Consider the following 10692-nt stretch of genomic DNA (forward strand, 5'->3'; position numbering starts at 1 on the left):
ATCTACGTGTGGCTAATCCAGATTTTTTGAGTCAAGGAGATAGGAGATAACAGTTTTGCTGATGTGAAAATCTGTGAAATGCTGTGTGAAAATCCCGCGCTTCCCGCACCACTTTTTCTACGTAAATCTCAGTGCCCTCGTAACAGCTCTGAGAGCAGAGAGATCAACTAGTTCTAGGGGAAAAAAGGGGGTAACTGAATCATCTATGATATTTAGAAGTAACTTTTTGGGAAACCACAGCTATTTAATTTGGCCAATATTATTAGGGCTCGTCCTCGTCGATTACTGTGTTTTGTCATTTTGGAAAGTTTCATAATCAAGTTTTTAGAAGTGGAAGGGATAGATGATCTAGTTCAGTGTTGTCATTTAGAGATTAAATAATAATAATAATAATCAGGGACCCAAAGAATGAAGTGATTTGGTCAGAGTCAGTTAACGAAAGAAAGCTAAAGAAAGAAGAGAAGGAGGGAAGGGGGAGTACTTGACATCTTTTAATACCAAAGGCAAGGGTTTCAGAATCTCCTTCTTTAGGAATCTGTAGGATTTGTGTAATAGGACACGCCACCAAAAACAAACAGAACGGTCAGAATATGGTAAAATAATACAAATTCTGTGTTTTATAGAAACACCTAGGTATATTAAGGCACAATCTGAATTGCCAACACCTCTGAAATTCTGATCACGTGCTGCCTGATCACTTGAAAACTCCAAGGCCATTCATTATTCCCTGTCTGGCTCTAGATCAGCACTAACCTTTCCTGAGCCATCGTGTAGGCTCCATGGGGAAATCATCCAGCATCCTTTCCCCACCATATTCTTTCTTCTTCTTGGGTAGAATCATGCTCACACCGTGTTTCATCCTTTTTCTGTATTTTCTATCAAGTACCATTCAGTTAATTTCACCTGGTATACTCTCCCATCTCTTTTCTCACTGAAATCCTCTTGCACAAGGTCAGACTCAAGCACTTCCTGCTCCCTTCCTGGCCCCAAAGATCACTGAACAGGCGTCGCCTTGATTGTCACCCAACATGACTTACCCAGTAGTGCTTTTTCCTTCTACGTGTGGGTCTTACTTCCTGTATAAATAGTAAGCCTCTCTGTGTCACCTTCCTTCTATTCTGAATACTGAGACACATAATAACAAATACAAGATTGCTGTTTATGACATGTTCATTTCTTCCAACTCTTTTCCAGTTACTTAAGAGAAATTTCCCTCGACCTTCCGTCTTGCTTTGTTCCTACCCTTCCATCCAACTGGAAACACAACAGTTGTTAATTGCCTACCAAGCAAACAATAATGATCATGCTGATGATAAGAATAGTATAAGACTGTGCCAAGGGAGAGAAATGCATGCATTTTTATTTGAAAATAGATGTAAAAAGGAGACAGTAGGGCTTCCCTGGTGGCGCAGTGGTTGAGAATCTGCCTGCTAATGCAGGGGACACGGGTTCGAGCCCTGGTCTGGGAGGATCCCACATGCCATGGAGCAACTAGGCCCGTGAGCCACAACTACTGAGCCTGCGCGTCTGGAGCCTGTGCTCCGCAACAAGAGAGGCCGCGATAGTGAGAGGCCCGCGCACTGCGATGAAGAGTGGCCCCCGCTTGCCACAACTAAAGAAAGCCCTCGCACAGAAATGAAGACTCAACACAGCAAAAATAAATAAATTAATTAATAAACTCCTACCCCCAACATCTTCTTAAAAAAAAAAAAAGGGAGATAGTACCCTCCAGGACATTTGAAGGTCTCAGAAGTCCCCTTCGGAATTACCACGTTTTTCATGCACCACCTCATCTCCTAATTAAAGTTACTTTTCCTCAATCACCAGTATTCCAAATTGTTTAAACCACATTCTGACACAATGCCATTACTTTTCTACATTTTATTGCTACATTATTGGCTAAACAGCCTTAGTGGGATTTCTTGGCACTTAAGTACCATTTATAAAATTGTTTCCGTGGGAAAATGCATCCCAAATTCAAACCAACTAAGTTACAAAAACAATTCTGGGAATACAACACATTTGCAAACTGTTAATTTAATTAATTTCATTTATTAATTCATCCAATTATTCATTCATTTCATAAATATAGACTGCTCGATGTTAAGCACTGTATCTCTCAATCATTTTACTGTCTTTATTATGACCCTCATTTAAATTCTGAAGCCAAATATTCTCCTCTTCAACAGATAATCTGTGCAAAACTATGTAAGAGGAATTTTCATGTAAACATGAGAAATTTTTAAAATGTTTCATTAAAAATATTGGTCCCGGGGCTTCCCTGGTGGCGCAGTGGTTGAGAGTCCGCCTGCTGATTCAGGGGACATGGGTTCGTGCCCTGGTCCGGGAAGATCCCACATGCTGCGGAGCGGCTGGGCCCGTGAGCCATGGCCACTGGCATGCACGTCTGGAGCCTGTGCTCCGCAACGGGAGAGGCCACAGCAGTGAGAGGCCTGCGTACCACACACACAAAAAAAAATTGGTCCCTATTAAACTATTGTGAGGGTGGATTTCAAACATCCACCCAACTATATCTGAGATCCCTGGACAGCTGTGAGCTTGGTGACAAGAAAGTACACAAATGAACAATTTAGAGTTGCCATGTCCCCTGCGGAGAGAAAGGATGAACTCTATGGAGCTATAGTCTTTTTACCCATTGAAGACGAATGGGGAAAAGTACACTGGCTGTTTCCATAGGTACCTATCCATGTGTCCTGTATTAATCAGGATTTTTTCAGTTGCGACTGACAGAAACCTAACTCCAGTTTGCTTAAAGAAAACATAAAAGTCTGGGAGAAACTGAGGGGTGAGAAGACTGTATTTCTTAGATTATTTGTACACTGATGAGGATAATCCAATAGAGTAGGGAGGAAAATTGAAGATACAGGAGGGTGAAGGGACAATTGCAGGATGAAAGTCCTTGAGCAGACAAAAAGGAGTGGGATCCAAGTCACACCTGATGGAAGCAGGGACAGTGCATTCAGGCTGATACATGAGACCGTAGGTTGGTGGATGAAATGGAGGAGGATGAAGGAGTTCTTTTCTGATTGCTTCTATTTTCTCAGTCCTTATTTCATACATCTTTATTTCTTTAACACCAAGCTCAGGACCTGGCTTTTAATTGGCTTTCAATGAAAACTTGCTCAGTGAGTGAAGGAATTCAGTAACGGTATCAGTTAGGGTTAGATTTGGCTGTAACTAATAAGAGAAAGATAATAGTGTCAAGCACCATAGAAGTTTATGTCTCTTCCATATTTAAAAAGCCCAAGGGGGTAGCATGGCCTTCCATGGTGTCAGTCACAGATTCCTTCTATCCTGTCCTCTGGCTTCCCTTCCCAAAGTTACTCCATGGCCCAAGATGGCTGCTGGCCTTCCAGTCATTAAGTCGACCTTCCAAACCAGAAGGTTGGAGAAAGCGACAGAGGACATGTTTCCACCAGAAACTGCACATACCACTTCTGCTTACATCCCATCCCATAAGCCAGAACTTAGTTGTGCAGCCATATATAGCTACAAGGGAAGCTGGAAAATTGACCTTTTCCCAGGCTTAGTATACCCAGCTAAAAACCAAGGATTCTCCTCATATACTGCTGGTGGGAATGTAAAATGGCACAGCCACTGTGGAAAATAGTTTGGCAGCTCTTCAAAATGTTAAAGTTTTCATATGACCCAGCAACTCCCTCCTAGTGTAAACCTAAGAGAATTGAAAACATCTGTCCACACAAAAACGTGTACATGAATGTTCAGGGTAGCATTATTCATAATAGCCAAAAAGTGGGAAACAACCCAAATGTCCATCAACTATAGATGGATAAACAAAATATGGTATTATGGTATACCCATACTATGGAATATTATTTGCCAATAAAAAGGAATGAAGTACTTATGCATGCTACAGTGTGAATGAGCCTCAAAAACATACTAAATAAAAGAAGCCAGACACTAAAGATCACCTAATATAAGATTCCAACTATAGGAAATGTCCAGAATAGGAAAATCTGTACAGAGAGAAAATAGATTAATGGCTGCCAGAGAGGATGGAGAGAGGAGAGAATGGGGAGCAACTGCTAATGGGCATGGGGTTTATTTGGGGGGTAATGAAATGATTTGGAATTAGATAGTGATGAGGGTTGCACAACCTTGTGAATCTACTAAAAATATTGAGTTGTATACTTTAAAACACTGAGTTTTATGATATGTGCATTCTATCTCAATAAAAATAAATAAAAATTTAAAAATATTCAGGGGTTCTATTATTGAAAGAAAAGAGAAGGGAGTAATAATTTGGGGACAATGGTTTCTGCCACAATTCCCTAGAATGAGTTAGTCAGAAAAGATTCTCTTTAGGCTACGTTTAGGTTAATGGAATAGAAGGAAAAGAAAGTTCTATAAAGAAGAGTATGTGCCACCTCACACCAGTCAGAATGGCCATGATCAAAAAGTCTACAAATAGGGCTTCCCTGGTGGTGCAGTGGTTAAGAATCCGCCTGCCAGTGCAGGGGACACAGGTTCAATCCCTGGTCTGGGAAGAGTCCACATGCCGCAGAGCAACTAAGCCCGTGCACCACAATTACTGAGCCTGCGTTCTCGAGCTGTGCACCACAACTAGAGAAAGCCCGCACACAGCAACAAAGACCCAATGCAGCCAAAAATAAAATAAATTTATTTTTTAAAAAGTCTACAAATAATGAACGCTGGAGAGGGTGTGGAGAAAAGGGAACCCTCCTACACTGTTGGTGGGAATGTAAATTGGTGCAGCCAATATGGAAAACACTATGGAGGGTCTTCAAAAAGGTAAAAATATTTACCACATGATCCAGTAATCCCACACCTGGGATTGGAATTATATATAATGGAATATTACTCAGCTGTAAAAAAAGAATGAAATAATGTCATTTGCAGCAACATGGATGGACCTAGAGATTATCATACTAAGTGAAGTAAGTCAGACAAAGACAATTATTATGATATAACTTATATGTGGAATCTTAAAAAAATGATACAAATCAGCTTATTTACAAAACAGAAACAGACTGACAGACATAGGAAACAAACTTATGGTTACCACAGGGGAAAGGGGAGGAGAAGGATAAATTAGAAGTTTGGGATTAACAGATACACACCACTGTATATAAAATTTAAAAAAAGGACCTATTGTATAGCACAGGGAACTGTATTCAATATCTTGTAATAACGTATAATGGAGAAGAATCTGAATGTATGTATGTATCTTGAATCAATTTGCTGTACACCGGAAACTAACACAGTATTGTAAATCAACTATACTTCAATTTTTAAAAAAAGAAGACAAGTATGTGACAATGAACTGAGAAGCAAGCTTGAGAAAAGCTCCCAGAGAGATGTTCTCAAGTTCTGAAGCCATGGGCTCAGTTTATCATCACCTTCTTGATGAGAATTAAGACTTGACTTTGCATTTGAACTCATAAAACAAGACAGTTTAGGAAAAACAGTCTTGCTCATAAGGTCACTGGCTTTAGACTTCTGCAAAGTTAGCATCTAGGCCCTCTGTTACCAGTAAATTATAAAGTGGGAATAGTCAGAGCCTGGGAAATGCTCCAGAGAAATCACTGTCTGGTCCTCATAGCTTCGGTCATTAAGCAAGAAAATTAGAAGTTCAGTAGCATGAATATACCTAAACTTGAAGCCCCATGTTCATAGAAAAGAATGCTAAGAATAATGAACAGATTAAGAAGAAAGTGTGGCATCATATGAAGATCACTGACTTTGGAGTTAGACCTGCATCCGAGCCCTGGCATCTCAGTATGCTAGCTGTGAGTCTTCGGGCAAGTTATCCAAACTTTCTGAGCCTCAGTTCACTTCTCTATGATATGGGAATGATAATATCAACACAGCATGTTTCCATGGGTGCCTGGCCACCTGTCCTGTTTTAATTAAGACTCTCTTAGTCACAAATGGCAGAACCCTAACTCCAATGAGCTTAAGGAAAATATAAATGGCTGGGAGAGAGTGGAGGGGAGTGAGGGAAGTCTGGATTTCTGAGATTGTGTAACCAGGAAGGGCAGGTGTGAAGCTGGGAACTGTCGGAAGGGGGAACTCAAAGCCCTCAGGGCTCTCTCCTGACTGGTCATCCTCTCCATGTTGGCTTCCATCTCTCAGCCCTGAGTCTCAGGGTCTCTAGACCATATCTGCTGGCAGTTGCGTGTTCACCTCTGGCACCAAAGAGGAAAGGGATGTCTCCCAGCTTTAGTTTGAAGTATCCTAGTTCAGGACTCTGATGATCCTGCCTGAGGACCACTACCTACCCACTCCTTGGACTGTGTGTGTGCATGTGCACACGCTTCCTCATGCCATGACGGGCTCAGCCCAGGTCAGGACTGCACCCTCAAGGCCAGAGGAGGTGGGGTCAGTTACCAGAAGAAGGCAGAGGGAGAAGTACTGCATAGATCCAGGCCTGAAGAGGCTACCCCGTCTCCCCCCAGACCACCCTTCCCCTTCAACCCACCCCTCCTCCCTCACCATCCCATACTCTCTCTTTCTTCTATTCCACATCTCAGTGAATGACTTCACCCAGGGGCTGAAGCCAGAAGTCTGGAGTCAAGCTGTCTTCCTCTCCCCCATGGAGTGACTGATGCAGCCCTAGATCTCTGCCCATGAATTCCTCACACTTCTACCCCTTTCTCCCCATCCCCCCACCCTGCCCTAGCACAGACCGTACCATCCTTTGCCAGTGTGACCATGATAACGGATCTTCTTTCTCCTTGTTGTGCCTCCCTCTATATTAACTTCCACACTCTGCTGAGAGTTATTTTTCTAAAGTAATAGTCTTGTCATGTTTCTTCCCTGCTCAGGATTTTTTTAATGGCTCTCCACCAAGGCCAGCTACCTACTTTGTGGAGCCTGGTGCAAAATGTTCAGAAAGTAAGGGAAAAATGCCATTAAATTTACTAAAATATAAAGTTTCTTCCCTTTTTTGGCAGTCTGTCTCTCAACATGTCATGATATTTTTATTTATCACTTAATGTCCTAAGGAAAGAAAATGTCAAATGATAAATGATTAGCGTGAACTTTACTGTTCATCTTTATATTGTTCGATGCCCATTTTAAATGCAAACATGAGTGTTTAACTCACATGAGGAATCACTGAAATGATACAATTTGTTTTTTATAGCCCATTGTACAAAACTAACCAAACTGTTTTCTCTCACTTCTTAAAATGCACATAGTCTATCAACACTCAGTGGGTGCTGATGCCTTCCATAATAGGCTTACCTTGTACTAGCTTTCAGTCACTAAACTCCCACATGTAGTAGGCCCACTGGACTTCTGTGCTCATGGAGCATCACGAACACTACATGTGAATGAAGCAGCAAGGTAATGCAGATGTGCACCCTGCATATACCTCCTCTGCTTGTGTGTATGCTCCATTGTCTTATTGGCCTTCACTTACAAAACACACGTTCAAAGATAAAATTATTTCCATCAACAGGTGAATGGATAAAGAAGACGTGGCATATACATATACAATGGAATACTACTCAGCCATAAAAAAGGATGAAATTTTGCCATTTGTAACAACATGGACAGATTTAGAGGGTATTATGCTAAGTGAAACAAGTCAGACAGAGAAAGACAAATACCATATATATCACTTATATGTGGAATCTAAAAAATACAACAAACTAGTGAATATAACAAAAAAAAGAAACAGACTCACAGATACAGAGAACAACTTAGTGGTTACCAGTGGGGAGAGGGAAGGGGGGAGGAGCAACATAGGGGTAGAGAATTAAGAGCAAGATTGGGGTACAAACTACTATGTATAAGGAAAGCTACAAGGATACATTGTACAACACAGGGAATATAACCAATATTTTATAATAACTATAAATGGGGTATAACCTTTAAAAATTGTGAATCACTATATTGTACACCTGTGACTTACATAATATTGTACATCAACTGTACTTCAATTTTAAAAATAAAATAAAGTAATAAATATAAAAATTGAGAATTTCAAGACAGCCAACAGCAGAGCATTAAACCAATGGGTGAGTTCAAGTTGCTTTAAATGAAATACCAGACCCTTTATAATAAATTAGGCTGAAGCCTCCTTTCTTTCCTTTCTCCATTCACTCTCCCACTTATTTGCTCCACAGAATTTTTTCTCCTCCAAGGATGAACTTATAATTTTCTCTCACACCAACCTCATTGCCTGAAATGTCTGAGATTCTCCATGCATCTTAAGTCTCAGTTCAAAGGCTGCCTCCTCTGTGAAGACTGCCTTGACTCTCCCAGGAAGATTAAGACCTCATCTACTTTTGCCTGCACTCTGATATAGCCTGTGGTCATTATATATTGCCTCGCCATTGCCTGTGGGTCCATGTCCACAAGACTGTAAGCTCTTTGACGGCAGGAACTGTCTCTTTTCTTTTTTGAATTCACAGCGTCCAGCAGAGTGTCTGGCAAATGATAGGAGCTCACTCAGTAAAATATTTGTAAATTGAATGAAAGAATGAGACAATGCCTGGCATACAGTAGGTATTCACTAATTAACTGATTCTTTCAAAAGTAGTTACTGGATGCCACTATATAATGGACTCTGTGCCATGTCTGTCCCTCCTTCAACAAACAGTGAGTGAGTGTCTATTGCATGTCAGGGCCTATGATAGAAGCTGGGAACACACTGGTGAACAAGATAGGCAGGCCCCCTTCTTTCTAAGACCTTATATTCCAGTTAGCTCTCGAGAAATGTGATTTCACTTCCTCTCTCTTCCTTTGCGCCTCCCAAGAGGTAACCAAATCAGTCCTACATATTTTAAGACTTTCTCTGCTTCCACCTTCTGCTGGGGATTCTCTTTCTCTGCTTTGCTCTCAGGTACCAAGAGATGGATGCTGGATCTTGCCAGAACTGTTTTGTTTTGTTCTGTTTTGTTTTTTTTAACCACTGCAGAGATCAGCTCTTTGGCCCCCACACCAGCTCAGGCATTCTCACTAAATTACTCCAGAGGTAATTCCCCTTAGGCTCAAGGAGATCACTCAGTGCAGACCAATGTTTTCAATCTCTTCCCCTCCCCTAATTGTTTCTCTTACAAATTAGAGGTTTATTTCCCCGTAACATATATCATGTCTGGTAATCAAAACTGTGTGTGTCTCTTGTTTGGAGTGCAGTTGGCTCCAGAGCTCAGCTCAGGCTAAGGAACGAGAGAACAGAACTGTTTGGATGCTTGAGTTCTGGGTGACATAGGCCAATTTCCCATCCTCCCTTCACTTCTCTGTGACCTTCTGCCCTCATGTAATTTCTAAGTGTTCTTCAGGAGAGAGGAATGTCACGAAGTCTCTGTATTAGAGAACTCTTACTCATACAGAGCTGATTTTCCCCATGTTCTCCTAGCTGAGATGAAATGTTTCACATTTAATCATGGCTAAAAAACAAATATTTGGGGAAGTCTGACCAGTCTCACTTTCAGCAGCTATTTATGACTTAGAGAATTGGGGAACTGTTTAAGTGATGAAGTCTCATAAGGGTCATACGAGGGACACAGTAAGGCACCCTCCCCCATTCATATGTTGAAGCCCTGACCCCCAGTGTGATGGTATTTGGAGATGGGGCCCTTGGGGGGTCATTAGACTTAGATAAGGTGGGGGTGGGACCCTAATGATGGGGTGAGTGGCTTTATAAGAAGAAGAGAGAGAGGTCGCTCCCTCCCCACCATGTGAGGACACAGTGAGAAGACGGCCTTCTGCAAGTCAGGAAGAGGGCTCACACCAGGAATTAGCCAGTACTTTGATCTTGGACTTCCTAGTTCCCAGAAGTCATAATTAATTTCCACACATCTCTGTCAAGTGCTAGTCACTGTTGAATAGTTTGGGTCCCTCCAGGGCATGTTAGAGGCTAGACTGACCACATCAACTGCCTCAGCCTCTCACTGCACTTGTTAAATTCAACTGATGACCCCAGCTGAACTCTGACACCTTGGAAGTGGCAGTGGGTTGCTGGATCCAGTGACCACTTGCAATCATTCCCAATCCGTGATTAGGATGTCATGGAATTCTTGTTCCTGAATAAACTGCTGTTAAATCATCATTTTTGACACTGGAGGACTCAGAATCCTCACTGGAGAATCTCGACATGGAGGACTCAACTCTCAGTCACAGCACTTTGGCGCCCTCTGCTCTCCAGCAGGTCACTGAAGATTTAAATGAGGCAGATGGGATGGTCCATCTCCAGCTTGAGACTGCCCTACTGTAACGGGGAAGAGCCAACTCTGACTACATGTTGGATCTGTTTCTTCTACTTTAACCTTTGCTTCCCATTGCTTTTGCTCACTGAAAGGATACTGTCTGTACATAATGGCCTGCCTTGGGGAACCCTTCCCCTCTGCCTGAAGGTTAAACCAAAGTGCCTTTGTTCAGGGAAACATCCGGACCCTGTCCACCTGTGGATGGTTACAAGAAAGAAGAAAGTAACACATCCCCTCCCCGAGGCCGGTCATTCCAGGGGGTATTTGCAAAACTTATGGCTTTTTTACTTTACTTGCTCATCTCCTCTCCCTCTCTGTTCTATAAAAGAAACTGGCATCCAAACCCCAGTAAGATGGCTCTTTTGAGCCACTAGTCCGCCATCTTCTCCGTCTGCCGGCTTTCCGAATCAAGTATTCCTTGCCTCAGCACCTCGTCTCCAGATTCATTGGCCTGTGGTGGGGCAAGCAG

The sequence above is a fragment of the Hyperoodon ampullatus genome, assembly GCF_949752795.1.
Source record: "Hyperoodon ampullatus genome assembly, chromosome: 11".
Lineage (NCBI taxonomy): Eukaryota > Metazoa > Chordata > Mammalia > Artiodactyla > Ziphiidae > Hyperoodon > Hyperoodon ampullatus.